Below are 16,045 nucleotides of genomic sequence, written 5' to 3'. Positions count from 1 at the left end.
CATTAGACGATCTGCAAATCCGTCGATCTGGGCTTTGTTTATAAAACAAGCATCGTCGAAATGCAGGGAACAAACAGTCTTGCACAACTCCGTTGATGCTCAGAAAAAAACAAACTCCATCCACTGCTCCCTTAACGCTGGGTTCTTTGGGAATCTGTGCAGGGTTGTCTTGCCCTGGCAACCAAAAACCCACTTCTTTGGTGACATTGACTTCCCTAAAGCCGAGCACAGCGCTTTGATGGGCGTACTGCTTTCGCTCTCTTGCTCTGGTCTACGAGTGCGCGCGCGCCCGCGCTCTTCCGGCAGAAGTGCCCTTAGGACCCGTATATGGAAATTCCGTTACATCTGACGTCACACATGCCCATACTCGAAAAAAACTTTCCGAAACTTGTGACAAACCGGAAGGAGCATTTTTGGAACAGAAATACTCCTTCAAACGTACAATTTAATTTTTGAAACTTTGTCCATGTTTAGCATGGGAATCCAACTCTTTAACAGTGTAAAAAACTCAGTATGCATGAAATAGCATTTCACCCCCCCTTTAAAAACCTCTAAATGGTTTATTGTCTGAAGGAGTTTTCTCCCCGTCACAGGTGCTTACTAGAGGGTTTGAGTCATGAAGCTCGGTTCATGAAGAATCACATTTTCATAAATATAAGACATCATTATTCTTTGAAAACACATTTCCTGTTAAACTCGTTCCCAGAGACTCCCTGCAGCACAAGCCTCAGGTCATGTAAATCGTGTGGTCCGTCATGTTTAATGAAGCCATTCATTGAGCTCTTGTTGATTTTCTAAAAGTTGCTTTAATAAGTCAAACACACCCCAGTTATTCTTATTTGATAATTATTTATTACTTATCAATAATTATTTATTGATGGATGTTTTATTGCATGAATCACTACTGTCCGTGATTCCTACTCTGGTGTTCTTTGCTTTTCAGATTATATATTGTGTGAAATGAGGTGTGAGATGATAAACAGATTGTGTCATTTCTTTTTTATAAAGGTGATTTTTAAATTTTCACATGGATGACTTACCCTGGCCATTATATTTGCAGAATTATGCCATGTTTTCTTTTTATAATGCAGTGTAATGAAACATGAAAATATAGCTTATATTTTTAACCCTTAAATCAAAAGTTTGTAGCATGGTCGTTTAATAATCTAATAAATATTCGTAATAAAAAAAAATATATATTTTTTATTCTGTGAATCAGAACTACCATGGAATTTAATTTAGCCTAATAAAAACTAATTATTATTTATTATTATTACTAACTGCAGTGTGTGAGGTTGTTTAATTTAGACTGACCTTCACATCCTGATGCCATTATGTCCTGCAGTTCAGCGGTTTGTTTCGTCAGAGTCTTTCCGTCTGTCACTAGTGACTGTATGAACTGAATAACAGTAACTGAAAGTGTCTAAGTTGTTTTGCACACTAAATATCAGGAAAAGCAGCCCATTGGCTGTAAATGTAATCCCTGCATGCAGCACATGCAATAGTACACATGCAATAGTGTGTGTGTGTGTGTGTGTGTGTGTGTGCGTGTGCGTGTAGGTATGTGCATGCTTGTGTGTTATAACAAATCTGGCTTGCAAAAACACAGTTAAAGCAGCCAGAGAAAAAAAACTAATGTTAAAAAGTTAAAGGGGGGGTGAAATTCTATTTCATGCATACTGAGTTTTTAGCGCAATTTTCCACCGGACAAATTGCGATTGTTAACTCATGATTTCTGTTCTGTGTGTCTGTGCGCACCAATCTTACACTTCTATCTCCTCAACCAGACCACCTTGAGACTTCGGGTTTTCGGCATTATGTTAAGGAAGGTCTAATCTCGGGAACGCACAAAAAAAATCCAGGAAAAGATTTACTATCTCTTAGTGTTGTGATCCCATGAGGTGAGAAAATTGCGCTAAAACACTCACTGAGTTTTTATTACTTGTTTTCACTTTTAAAGAGTTGGATTCCCATGCTAAACATGGACAAAGTTTCAAAAATTAAATTGTACGTTTGAAGGAGTATTTCTGTGCCAAAAATTGTCCTTCCGGTTTGTCACAAGTTTCGGAAAGTTTTTTTCAAGTATGGGTCGTAGACCAGAGCGAGAGAGCGAAAGCAGTACCTCATCAAATCGCTCTGCTCGGCGTTTGGAAGTCAATGTCACCAAAGAAGTGGGTTTTTGGTTGCCAGGGCAAGACAACCCTGCACAGATTCCCAAAGAACCCAGCGTTAAGGGACCCGTGGATGGAGTTTGTTTTTTCAGAGCATCAACGGAGGTTGTGCAAGACTGTTTGTTCCCTGCATTTCGACGATGATTGTTTTATAAACAAAGCCCAGATCGACGGATTTGCAGATCGTCTAATGCTTAAGGATGGAGCAGTCACAATGATAAAGGTTCGCGGTCGCAGGCGGTGAGTAAAACTGCTTCAAATGTCTCTGTGTGTTGTTGTTAGCTCGGCGGGTAAGCACAGCTTTAGCTCCGCCCACACGGCCCGCCCCCAGCCGCTCGTTTTTTTCCGGAAAGACTCGGTACAGCCTATCTTTCTTTTATAAATATAATAAAACTAAAGAATTTTTGGAGATATGAAGGATGCAATACTACTCTATAGGTACTCAAGATTAACAGGAGATTGAGTGAAAATGAGCATTTCACCCCCCCTTTAAGGGGCAAGAGATAACGCAAACACTTATGACTTCAAACTTTATTATTTCACTAAAACATCAATATCTAAACCTCTCAATAAGAGCTTCTCAATACAAGCTTTAGATGTATGGCAGAAATAAAGTCATACTGGTTAATAATAAGTGTAATAATGTGATGGCTGGAAGTCCGGTGTATTTCTTGTTGTGGCAGGAAGCGGAATTGGCTCTCAATAAATAATCTACTTTATGGTGATAATTGTCGACTACGCCACCCCAGAATACTGAGGACTAACAGCCCTAAGGGCGCACAAGGATGGTTGATCAAATGATCAATGGTTGATCGTTGATCAAAGGATGGTTGAGGAGACGTGGGTCATATTGAAAAAAGAACACACTTTTATTTTCATCTACATTGAAAATATAAATATTTAAAACACAGCAAGATTCTTAGAATCAATTTTACAGTAACGTGCACAATATGTACCAGACACAACAACCACAAACTTCTATCTAAATTGAGTTGGTTGACCAGCAGCGGAGGTACCTGGAGACACGGGCTAGCTGCCTCAATTAGAAGAACCCCAGTAACCCAAACACACGCCCGCACACACACACGTGAGGATTGGATGCAAGAAAACACACGGCACTAGGTGTAATCACCACACACCATACGCTAACAGCCAGCCTCCCCACTCCAGAAACCCCCCGACTCCTGCACAGAAAATGAATACAAAACCAACAAACTTATAGAAGACAATACAAGTATAACACAGCAAACAAAAACAAAATACAAATAACTAATCTTAAGAAAACAAAGACAAATTAAAAGCACACACTTCACTCAGACTCAGCAGTTATAAATTACAATGCCCAGAATGAAGTATGAAAAACAATAAACACTCATAAACAAACTCAATATACTGATGCACAATCAGAAGATCAAGCAGGTGGCAGCCGGTGAAGACAGACCAGCCAGCAAGCCGCACCAGCCCTGACGCGTCACGACACCGCAACAACGTGCACAGTTACTATAAACTAAACGTAGAGGCAAAACAGCAACGTAGTCACAATTAGGCGCTTCGAGTTAATATTGATGCTCAATCCCATTGAGTAGACGGGGAGGACCCTCAAATCTGCAGAGCATAACAAGAATATGTAAAAGAAAATAACAGATTACTAAACAAAGCTATAATTATACATACCGCAGGATGGTCATCGTAAACAAACCATTCATGGTCGCACACTATGCGGGAATGCAGCCGCTCGATCCGAACAGTCATCGTAAACAAACCATTCATGGTCGCACACTATGCGGGAATGCAGCCGCTTGATCCGAAACATACCGCTGTGATAAGTAGACAGCGAGCGCACAGCAGACGGAAGACAAGAACACAGTCTAAACCGTCGGCGGCAACAGATGACATGACATCACGGCAATACCACGACGCATATCCGGTCGCCAAAACGCACTTTTATACTCCATACAAGGGCAGCCAATAAGCCACACGCATGCGCACGATCTCCCAATAGGTGGAGTTATTCCACTCTGCTACATCGTGTTTCTATATTTTCTGTTCGTGTGTTCCTCTTTCCTTCAGTGATTCTGCTTGTTAACAGCAGGTGTTCATCACTAATGCTCAACAATCACTTACATATTCCCTTAATTATCTCACTGCAACACTGCGTCAATGTTACTTTTTCCCTTTATAGTGTGCACACTACAGTATTTTCCTGTGGGGTTGAAAGGGTTAAATGTATTTTAACAATAAGAAACTGTAAATTAAGTTTATGGCAACAAATTGTAGAAAAACAGTTATATAATTTACCTTAAAATCGAGAAAAAAACAGAAATGTCCTGTAAAAACCTAGGCATCAAATTTACAAAATGGAACAAGTTAATTTCACACAGATATTAAAGTTCCTTGCATTTAGTAGAACAAAAAATAAAAATAATAATAATTGTGACCTCAAAAGGAGAATAAATGCTGAATAGAAGTGTTATTTTATGTGTTTTTGCACATAATGATATAGTGGAGATCTGTTAATGTTTAATGTTCTGTTGGGATTTTAGGGGCCCTATTTTAACGATCTGAAACGCAAGTATCAAGCGCGAAACGCAAGTTACTTTATGAGCGGATCTCGGGCGCTGTTGCTATTATACCGGCAGGATAAATTACTCTTGCGCCCGACGCAAATCTAAAATGGGTTGGTCTGAAGTAGCTTCATTATTCATAGGTGTGGTTTGGGCGTAACATGAAATAAACCAATCAGAGCGACATCTCACATTCCCTTTAAGAGCAGGCGCGCTTGTTCCATGGCAGATTGCTATTATAACAGCGGATTTGCCAGACGCACGCCAGGAGCGCTTCACAGCCGAGGAGACCGACGTTCTCGTCAGGGCCAGAAAACACAGAGAAGTGATATTGGGGATGGGAGAAACCCACCCAAATTAGCTTCGGTTAAACAGGCGTATAATAATGTGGGTAAATGTGTAAGCTAGATTTATGCCTGTTTTTCACATCTTCATGGACACAACAATGATTTCCCTTGTGTGTTAATATTTTTCCTTGTAATAATGTATGGTTTTCTAAAAATGAGAACTGCTGCGTCTGTGTAGATGAGATAAGCAAAGTGTATGTGCATTGTGCACACGCTACATTGATTATGGCCAAGCATGTGCCCTTAAAATAGCATATGAATAACATGCGCAACAACTAGGTTTAGACTTTAGACTAGATTTTTCCTGGTCAGTGGCGGAATTGTTTTCTGAAACTGCAAAATAGCACCAGGGAACGTTTGCGCCGGAACACGCCTCCTCTTTTAGCTGAACCGCCCCCGGGAGCGCAAGTTCATTCCCTAATTTACCGACGTGCGAAATTTACCGAAAAGTCCGCTGTGTGTCCGGTGCAAAATAAGAATGATACATGCGTCGGTGTACAAAGTCAATTGCGCTGGGTGCAAGATAGGGCCCATAGTGTTTCTGTTGTCTGAGTTTTGTGGGTCACCATTGTGTTGAAGAGTAGAGTCTGTGCTTCAGTCTAGGAGAAGACCTACAAATATTGATGATATGCTGCATGATTATAGAATTACTTTTGTTCCAATAATAATGAACATAACTTTTCAAGAAAGTAATGAAAATATAAATTGAAACTGAATAAAAAATCTTTGAAACTGAAAAAGAATAAATCGCAGGCAATTATTTTTATTTTTTTTAATACACTGCATGTTTTGCTAACTATTTCTCTTATTTCTATTGCTGATCTGAACTTACAAATGAGCTTCCAGAGTTTTCATTTACGCTTGAAAAGTTGAGTTTCTTGAAAAGTTATGTTCATTATTATTGGCACAAAAGTAATTCCATACATGTTGCTTTAATGTTTTACAGTGTATACCTCAAACCACCCAGAGAATATCCACATATATCATCTTATATCTTGTCACAGTTTAAGAAGATTTCCCAGTGTTAAATTACATTATATAAAAGCAGATTGAACATTCAGAAAATGCCTATTGTTTCACAGAAGAAAAAATAAAGTCATACAGGTTTTGAACAACATGAGGGAGTAAACGATGACATAATTTTCATTTTTTTTATCAACTAGGCTATTCCTTATTATAATCATTTCCTCCCATATATAGCAAACTGTGTGACATTCACTATGTATAAATGTGTAAAACTCTCACGTGCCATGTAAGTTCAGTGATGTACATTTGCAAACCAATTTATTTTTTAGATTAACAGATTAATCGAGTTATTAAAAATAGGTTTGTTTATTTGGTGTTACATGGTGAGTATTATTATGTTCTATGTTTGTCCATGTTAAATTGTGCCTCACATTCACAAGCTGATAGCCTGATTATAACCAGTGTCAGTCCTGTCTGTAACTAGCAAACAGAAGACAGACGGGTTGCTCACGTCACATCTACGTCATCAAGCTCAGTTTGAGTCTGTGCAGTCGCTCAGCCATCAGGAAGTGAGAGCTTTTTCACTTTTCTCCGTTGAATCCAATGGGGTCGCTGTGTCCATTTCTTTCACTGTCTATGATTTTTAATGCATTTTTGAAAAATACAAATCTATATAATTACCTGATGATGTCACACCACCTGTAATTTATCACTTAATGCTGAAGAAAAGATCAATGTCTAACGAATGTCCAACATAAAACCTACTTTACCGCACATTGTCAAATTTTACTGAATGTTTATCGTCAGACAATATTTGGTCATTGTAAATAAGTTTGTGTGTTCCAGAATCTACCGACACAGTTGTCAAATTGCAATGAATGTGTGTTTAGCTTATATCTGATAATTTGCATAATCTTTGGCCATGTTAACACTATGGACACAATAGGCTACTTGTAGTTTTTCAGATCCAATATTTGCCAACATAATTTACCAAATATCATCAGATAATATTTGGTCACTCTATCAGTATAATGCTTGTAGCTTGTCCCAAAATCTACTGACAGCCTTGTTAGATGCTAATGAATATTTCACGACTGTAATATTTGGCCATTTTAACAAATTGTCGAATTGTAACAAACATTTTACATCCAATAAATCACATAATCTTTGGCCATTTTAACACTATCAACATATAAATGCTTATTTATTACAAAATCTATGGAACACCTTGTGAAGATGTTACGTCTGATAAATCGGTTAATATTTGACCATTTTAACAATATCAACATAATAATCCTTGAAATAATTTTGTCTTTCCCAAATCTACTGACAACCTTGTCAAATTATGAAATACATTTTCAATCTAATTTTGGCCAGTGGTATTTTAGGATCAGCTCTCGATGTGCTGAGTAATGCTGCTTTATGGGACAGGAAATCTACATTAGGTTTAGATGTTTGATATTTTATCGAAAATAAGTTTAGTTTGATGTCACCAGTATTGTGATTAGTGTTTGCTTTTGTTAGGCAGTTTGAATTGGCTTTTTAACATTAGCTTTTCTCTTGCTGTTTTTTTTATTAATTTTTTTTATGCCAAACACATGTGAGATATCTCATGTCAATCACTTCACAAACATATTGAGCTGCAACACAAAAATGCTGAATATCAGACCTCACTGGATTCTTCTTCAGTTTGTTTCTGTGCTCCACCCTCCAGCACACGTTAAACCTGCTCAAATACATCTGAAGTGTTATTCAGGAAACTTGGCAATCAAGTTGTCATCAATTTTTTTCATTTAGTTTTTTTTTTTCAATTTCATTGTTTTACAGTGTATACCTCAAACCACCCTGAGAATATCCAGTCTCATCTTATGTCACAATTTAAGAAGATTTCCCCAGTGTTAAATTACATTATATAAAAGCAGATTGAACATTCGGAAAATGCCTTTTGTTTCTCAGAAGAAAAAATAAAGTCATACAGGTTTTGAACAACATGAGGGAGTAAACGATGACATCATTTTCATTTTTTATCAACTAGGCGATTACTTATTATAATCATTTCCTCCCATATAGCAAACTATGTGACATTCACTATGTATAAATGTGTAAAACTGTCACATGTTGTAAGTTCAGCGATGTACATTTGCAAACCAAATCAGATTTTTTTTTTTTTTTTAGAGATTAACAGATTAATCGAGCTATTAAAAATAGGTTTATTTATTTGGTGTGAAACGGTGAGTATTATTATGTTTTATGTTTGTCCATGTTAAATTGTGCTTCACGTTCACAAGCTGATAGCCTGATTATAACCAGCGTCAGTCCTGTCTGAAACTAGCAAACAGTGCTACTGTTCATTCAACACTGGGAGTTTCTGTGTGCCTGTATGACAAATTTCTATAATTAAATGTAAAAGGAACATAAAAAATACATAAATATTAAACAAATTATTTAACTTTGTGATTAACAGTATTATTTTTCATTTATTATAACAAAAGGCAAAAAATGTGAAAAACACCATTTTAAAAATAAAAGAAGGACAACAAAAGGAAACAGGTGTCAGGTTTACAACCTTAAAATAATAAAAAAGAATCCTCAAAAGCACAGAATCACCAGCATGTAACTGTAAATGTAAACCAGCAAATGTAAATACATATTACAACACTAAAAATCTGAATATTACAGTCTAGTAGTACAAGAAAAAGAATAGTATTATTATGATAATTACTTATTTTGAAGCATTGACTGCCTATATGTGGAAGTAAATGTGTTTGTTTGAAATGAGTTTGTTCTACTCATGTTATTTAGGCTACATGTTTTGTAATGATAGTCTTTTAGTTATGTTTTTCTTAAGAGCTATATTTTCTTGCCAAAAATTTTACTCCAGATCCCACTGCTACTGCTGCCAGAACTGCCAGTACTGCTGCTAATCCTCCTGTTGCCGCTCCTATTGCTGCTCCCATTAATGCTGCTTCTACTGCAGGAAATTCAGTTCCCATCATACACTAATGCTGCTGCTACTCCTACTCCCATTGTGCTTGCTAATCCTCCTGTTGCACCTCCTGCTGCACCTCCTGCTGCTCCTGTTACTGCTGCTTGTACTTCAGTTAATGCAGTTCCCATCATAGATACTCCTGCTGCTGCTGCTACTACTCCTGTTAATGCTTCACCTATTACACATCCTCCCACTGCTGTTACTAATGCATATAATACTCCTGTTGCACATTTCTTGAGTAGAAGAGCTCTCTGAGTCTGCTTGTAATCCTGTTCTGTGTATCTCTTGCATGCATTCTTTCTCCTCAATGACTCAATCTTTTTCAGGAGCTCAGTGACCTGAGATCGATCTTCATCTTTGTTGTTAAAAACATGAAAACCATCATTTTCTATTTGACCGTGTAACTCAGGGGTGGGCAAACTTTTTGGCTCAAGGGCCACACTGGGTTTTAAAAATTTGACAGAGGGCCGGCCCAGTAGCAGATTATGAAGCACGATCTCATGAAAGTGCGTATCTATACCACAAATTTTATTTCTCGTGCCATTTATATACCAAAAAAATTTTTTGTTTGTTTTTTTGCGTGCATGCTACACACTGTAAACCCCTTGGTTAGGATTAGGGGTGTGGAGTGCGTGCCTATTATACGCCATAAAGTGCATATCATATGCACGCGAAAACATATTATGCACTACAAAAACAATTCGTGGTATTCGCACTTTCATAAGATCGGCTGAGCAAACAGACAACGTGTGGCAACGTCTGTGCGAAATTCAACAACTGAGAGACGACATTCTGACAATACATTTTTTTATGCTAGATATCCCCCATTTAGCATGTTTTGATGTTAATTTTTAAAGATGTTAGATAATTATAGCCTATACTTTTTAAATATTGTTTATCCTTATTATTATTTAATGGCCTAACAGTAAATTAGAAACAAAACATCTGCAAGTGTACACTTAGAAGAGTAAAAATTACCTACGTTAATTCAACTTTATTAAAACTGAATGGCAATTTGCACTTCCAAAAGTCATACATTTGTGGAAATAAACGAATATACTAATTTATTTTAAGAATAATAAAATAAAAAATAAAAGGCAAAGGGAGATCAGAACAGGGGAGCGTAGTCGAAAGCCGGACGATAAAGGTCGGTAAACGGAATCGGGCAGGATACATCCACAAATCCAGAGGAGCAAAGAAACTAAATAGCAGACAAATCAAAGGAAAAACTAAGGTGTGCAAGCGCCAAGCGGTTACCAAACATTTTTTTTTCTCATTGAGTTTCCAAAAAAGGAAAAAACATTAACGTGCAACAAGTCTATGCGCTCAAGTTGCTGTCTGTTTGGTTTCCATGGTGACGCGTCATTGTCTCCTTTTTTACATTTGTTAGCTATGGCATGCAATATCTGATATTCCAATTGTCAAATATATGCAACGCAATATATATATATATAACGCAAAGTATTGCAAGAAAAAAGGCAAAATTAATGCGATCTTAAGACAATTTTTTTAAATACTCGGCGGGCCGGATTAAACAGCCTAACGGGCCGCATGTGGCCCGCGGGCCGTAGTTTGCCCACCCCTGGTGTAACTGATCTCCGTGAGTAAAGATCACTATTCCGTGATTTAAGAACTTTGCTCCAAAATTCTTCTGGATCCACTGCACAACTTTACTGTACTCAACTGTGAAAGATTCACTCACTTTGATCACCAACAGAAACACATCAACACTATGAAGAGTAAGTATATTCTCTATTTGAGTCTGAGCGTCTGTGATCTTCACTGATGTATCAGAGAGTCCTACAGTGTCGATCACTGTGATTGTTTGTCCATCCAGCTCTGTTTGTGCTGATTGACAGGTTCTGGTTACAGCCTCAGGAGAAAAATCTTCTTTAAATGTTTCTCTAACACCTATGATGGTGTTTCCTGAAGCGCTCTTTCCTGATCCAGTCGAGCCCAACAGCATAATATTCACAACAGAAGGTTCTTCCATGATGTTCCTCCGCATCTTGTCTGTCAGTGGAGTAGATGTTGTCCTTTCTCTCTCTATTACGAGGAAACATATTTTGTAAATTAAATGAATTAAACCTGCTGCTTCTTTACACAGCTTATATATATATATATATATATATATATATATATATATATATATATATATATATATATATATTTAGGGCTGGGCGATATATATTGTGAGATTGTTATGCGCATCTCGTCAGTAAAGCCGGTTCCTTGATTAGTAGTAAATCGCCATCACCTGCTTTCAGATGGAGCGGCATTTACTACAAAGAGCCGTAGTTAAAGCTAGGGTAGGTAATCCTGTTCAGAAACACTTTTTTATATACTGGGTGAAATGGTCCTTCCATCCTGAGAGTAGTCAATACATTATGTGTTCAGAAAAAGGAATGAAAACAATCAGACCTCTGTAGCAGCTGCAGGACAGTAAAAACTCTGACCAATCACTGCCACTCGGTCCGAGTGTAAAGAACCAATCAGATGCCTTCAGAGCCAGGAGGAGTGTCTTAGCAGTGTCAATCAAGTTCGCGTACGCGCTGATCGCCCCTCTCTTGCACAGCGCGTACCGTCATTCAAAATCAAGATTGCCGGTGTGCCGAGCAGCTGTGCTAATGGCGGACAAACAACCAAAACTGCCAATTTCTCGAGTGGAACCTGCTCATACAACAAAGACAGGTAAACGGAAAAAGACAGATGGCGATAAACAAGCCCGTCGGAGCCCATTGACTCAGTGTTAAAACTCTAGCCGCATAACATACAGATAAAATGTCACGCACTGTGCAAGCAACAATTGAAACCTGCTAATTCACTGGCTTGTCATGTTGCTAAAATAATGTACTAGCAAACCTTATTTAGCATTACATATCGCTAGAATAATTATTTACATAGCCTACTGCAACGTTAGTTACCGTTATATTATCTTACTAGCTATTTATAACTCATAGAAAGAGTGCAACGTTATAAAGTTACATTACATGTATTGCATAATACGTAATGATTTGAGGACCAAGTTTGTAGTCAAAGTATGGGCAGGCCAGTCAATGTAAAGCATTTCGTCCCTACCAGTGAATGTGCCATAACTGTTTATCCGTCGTCATCGGTGACCCTGCATGTTTACTAGCCTGCGCGTTCATGGCAGGCTCCGCTGTGGGGGGAACTTTACATAACAAAATACATGTTTAACAGCTAGTAGGCCTAACGTTATATGTTATGAATCTTACACGAAATTCATCTTCATCACAGTGCAACTAATGGAAATGGAAAAACGTGTATCAATGCAACCTGTTTTTAGCTTTGCCTTATAGTTATAACTAGCTCGTTAGCGAATCAAAAAATATATATTTTAAACTTTACCAATATCGATATGATAGCTTGATAGTGAGTAGGCTACTAAAATAAATCTTATTTGTTTATATTCATAATGATAAAGTTAGATTTTTTTATTACATGTGATTCTGACATGATGCTACATGCACTGCGCTCCTTCCTCTCCGCTCGTCTCAGGTAAATAATAAATGCGTCTTCCAGCTCAGCTGTCGGAGTCACGCGTTCATGTGTTTTGGGGGCATGGCTTTGGAAGGACCCCAGAAGGGAGAGGGTGGACTGAATGGAAATAATGAGCAGTCTTTAAAACAGTCGTTAGAGGTCTACATACACTCGATTTTTATACTTTCTTTTTCAGAATACTTACATTTTAATTATGTATTGATACATAAAGTTTTAACAAATTTGAAAAATACGTTTTTTAGACCATTCTTACCTACCCCAGCTTTAACTGACAAGCTGAGCCATATCGCATTAATATCGCGGACGTATCGCCAGCGATAATTAATGCGATATGGCTCAGCTTGTCAGTTAACTACGGCTCTTTGTACACAGCAAAAACTCCAGTGTTAAATTAACACTCCTGGGAGTGTATGAGTCCACACTCAAGAGTGTTTAAGTTAATGAGATAATTAAGTGATTAATTTAGTGATGATTGAACATTACTGAAGACACCTGATGTTAACAAGCTGAATCACTGAAGGAGAAAATCACAAATTGTAAGTTACCGTTATGACGATCAATGGTTGCTTTAGTTGGACTCTTGAACCATATATTATTAACTTTAGATTTTGTTTGTCTGTTGTTTCTGAATTATAATCACCAGTTGAACAAAGAAAAAAGTGATCTGATGGTGTTGGTTATGTTATGACAATCATCATTTGAACTTGATCACTGAACTCATTAAAATCCTTCTTTCTGACTTCGATTTATGTTGTTGGTTAGTGAATCTGCATAAATGCCCAGCATTTTTGATATAATATAAATGATTTCTTAAAAGTTGCTTAAAAAAAAAAATCATTATTTTAGGCACACACAGATGTCAAGATTCAGTCAATGCATCTCAACAATGGTGAGGAGCAGAATATTCAATTAGAAAAAGTAAATTACATAGACGATTCAGATCATAATTTATTCATACCGCAATGCATGATGGGAGCCATTAATGAGTTGTGATTGGTGGCAGCCACTGCAACATGCTTTATTACTGTCACCATTGTTGAGATTCACAGGCTGATTATTGATGTCTGTGTTTTAAATGAATTTATCTGAATGTCTTTTGATCAGAACAATGTTTATTAAATATTTTGAATTATAAGTAAAGTACTGATAATCATAGGCTGAAGAATCACTAAACTGCTGCTAACAAGTTAAACCAAACTATCTCAATAAGTTTCCTTTTTCAGATCACAGCATGATTATGTCAAAACATAACCAACACTATAAGATAACATTTTACTTTGTTCATTTAACTGTTATAAATCAATAACAGCAGACAAACAACAGTAAATATTAAAGTAAACATATAATGGTCTAGAGCCCAACTAAAGCAAACACCCATCACCTTAATGGTAACTTACAATTTGTGATTTTCTCCTTCAGTGATTCTGCTTGTTAACATCAGGTGTCTTCAATAATGCTCAATCATCACTAAATTAATCACTTAATTATCTCCTCAGCCCTAAATGCCGCTTCATCTGAAAGCAGGTGATGGTGATTTACTACTAATCAAGGAACCGGCTTTACTGACGAGATGCGCATAACAATATCGCGATTCAAATCGCCCAGCCCTAATATATATACACTGCTCAAAAAAATAAAGGGAACACTTTTTAATCAGAGAATAGCATCAAGTCAGTTAAACTCCTGGGATATTGATCTGGTCAGTTAAGTAACAGAGGGGGTTGGTAATCAGTTTCAGCTGCTTTAGTGTTAATGAAATTAACAGCAGGTCCACTAGATGGGCAACAGTGAGACAACCCCCAAAACAGGAATGGTTTTACAGGTGGAGGCCACTGACATTTTTTCCCTACTCATCTTTTCGGACTGTTTTTCACCAGTTTTGCATTTGGCTAGGGTCAGTGTCACTACTGGTACACAGCAAAAAGTCCAGTGTTAAATTAACTCTCCTGGGAGTTTATATGGCTCCAGAGTCAGTGTTAAAATATGAGTGTTAAATTAACACTCAAGAGTGTTAAAGTTAATGAGATAATTAAGTGATTAATTGAGTGATGATTGACCATTATTGAAGACACCTGATGTTAACAAGCAGAATCACCAAAGGAGAAAATCTAATTTTTTAAGACACCGTTATGGAGATCAGTGTTTGCTTTAGTTGGGCTCTTGACCCATAAACTGTAAACATTAGATTAACTTTGGCTGTTGTATCTGAGTTATAACTACCAGATGAACAAAGAGAAAGTTGATCAGGTGGTGTTGGTTATGTTTTGACATAATCATAATTTCTCCTGAATCACTGATCTCATTTAGAGTCTAATCTCTGACTGTATTTTGTTGATTACAGCATCACTGTGATTCTACAGCATAAGATCTTTTTTTCTAACTAGTCTAAAGGATTTCTTAAAAGTTGTTCTGATAAAACAAATATTTATTTTAGGCGCACACAGACATCAAGAATCAGTGTATGAATCTCAACAATGGTGACAAACAGAATATTCAATTAGGAAAAGGAAATTACAAAGACAATTCAGATCATAATTTATTCATACCGCAATGCATGATGGGAGCCATGAATGAGTTTTGATTGGTGGCACCCAGAATGCACTGCAACATGCTTTATTATTGTCACCATTGTTGAGATTCACAGGCTGATTATTGATGTCAGTGTGTCCAAATCAAGTAATTTTCTAAGTATTTTTATCAGAACAATTTTTAAGAAATATTTTGGATTATATCGATAATGATAAAAATAATTTGCTGTAGAATCGCAGGCTGCTATAATCAACAAGGTAAATCTGACTCTCTAAATGAGAGTTGATATTCAGGTCAAATTATGATTATCAAATCATAACCAACACCACCTGATCACCTTTTCTCTTTGTTCATCTGAGAGTTATAACTCAGATACAACAGCCAAACAAAATTTAAAGTTAAAGCTTTATGGGTCAAGAGCCCAACTAAAGCAAACACTGATCACCATAATGGTGTCTTAAAAAACTTGATTTTCTCCTTTGGTGATTCTGCTTGTTAACATCAGGTGTCTTCAATATTGGTCAATTATCACTCAATGAATCACTTAATGAGCTCATTACCTTTAACACTCTTGAGTGTTAATTTAACACTCATATTTTAACACTGACTCTGGAGCCATATAAACTCCCAGGAGAGTTAATTTAACACTGGACTTTTTGCTGTGTACATGACTGGAGACCCCACATCTACTCACCTGTGTGAAGAATCAATATGAGCTCCACCAAGGTTCACTTCACTTCCTGATGTTAAGCAGCCCAGCCAGCATTCCAATGTTGATTCACCAGTGAAAATACCAATCTATATAACTTCCTAGTCATGTGACCTGATGATGTCACACCACCTGTAATTTATTCACTAACCCTTGTAACACATCATACACAACTTAGATCTTGAAAATGTTATTTCGTCTATTTTTAATGCGTTTTAAAAAAATACAAATCTATATATCTTCCTGGT

The sequence above is a fragment of the Squalius cephalus genome (assembly GCF_949319135.1).
Source record: "Squalius cephalus genome assembly, chromosome: 2".
NCBI classification, from domain to species: domain Eukaryota; kingdom Metazoa; phylum Chordata; class Actinopteri; order Cypriniformes; family Leuciscidae; genus Squalius; species Squalius cephalus.
This window is presented reverse-complemented; position numbering follows the sequence as displayed.